The 1009-nt window shown below is 48.9% G+C and overlaps 1 non-coding gene across 1 annotated transcript; it reads left to right on the top strand.

Annotated features, from left to right (window-relative positions):
- Positions 1 to 594: 594 nt before the first annotated feature.
- Positions 595 to 758, top strand: LOC118572839. The gene has a single exon (XR_004943538.1). It is a non-coding gene; the product is annotated as a U1 spliceosomal RNA (small nuclear RNA).
- The last annotated feature ends 251 nt before the right edge of the window (positions 759 to 1009 follow it).

The raw sequence follows: 1009 nt of genomic DNA, 5'->3' as shown, positions 1-1009 counted from the left end.
TTAAATTGTGCTTAAGCCAATCTGAGCAAGACCCTGGCTGCTTTTCCACATTTTCTAAAATAAATGTATGTTTCTTTTACACTTGGGTGGGAGGGCACGGTAGGGAGAAAAGTCTTTTTGAAAACACTCCAGGGCTCTGGCCAACTAAAGCCCCTCTTGAGGGCCTCCTTTCTTCTTGTGAGAGTACCGAGTTCTCACCTCATTTGGGAGCAGACATACACAAATTCAGCAAGTTAAAAGGAGGAGGAAGGTGTGAGACCTGTGGGGGTTTGGCTGTGAGTCAAGTCACCACCGGGCTGTCTATTGACACACGATACCACACTTTGAACACTGGCAGAAGCCTGCTCTCACCAATGGCTCCAGAGAGAGTTCAAGATGCTCAGATCTGAAGACCATCTCTCTCCAGTGTCTCCCTCACCTTTACACCCCTGCAATGCTTTTAGGACCAAAGCCAGAAGAGCCACTGAAGGAAGCTACAAAGACCACAGCTTGCAGGCAAAGAGTTAAACGTGGAGACCTTATCCACAGTTGTTACGAGAAAATCCAATTATATGCTCTGGAGTGAAGAGATAGAGTAGATAGAAAAGAGTTGCAATACGTACCTGGTAGGGGAGATGCCATGATCACAAAGGAGGTTTTCCCAGGGCGAGGCTTGTGCATTGCACTCTGGATGTGTTGACCCCTGCAATTTCCCCAAATGTGCGAAACTTGACTGCATAATTTGTGGTAGTGGGGGACTGTGTTCATGCTCTCCCCTTATAGTGGGAAAAAAAAAAGTTGAAACAAAGCTGGCGGGGATGCTCATGAGGTGCATAGCTCCCTGCTGCACGAACATGGGCCCTGAGTTTGGCTCCCCAGCTCCCATGTCAAAAGTCAAGGGTGGCCTTGCCCATGCTTGTGACCCCACTGCTGTGAGGGGCCAAGACAGGATTACTGGGGACTTATGGCTGCCAGCCTATCTCCAGATTCAGGAAGAGGCCCTGTCTGTTGGGAGTAAGGTAGAGAATGA

This window comes from Onychomys torridus, chromosome 22 (assembly GCF_903995425.1).
Source record: "Onychomys torridus chromosome 22, mOncTor1.1, whole genome shotgun sequence".
NCBI lineage: Eukaryota > Metazoa > Chordata > Mammalia > Rodentia > Cricetidae > Onychomys > Onychomys torridus.
The sequence above is the reverse complement of the archived record's forward strand: the minus strand, read 5'-3'. Positions and strand labels throughout refer to the sequence as shown.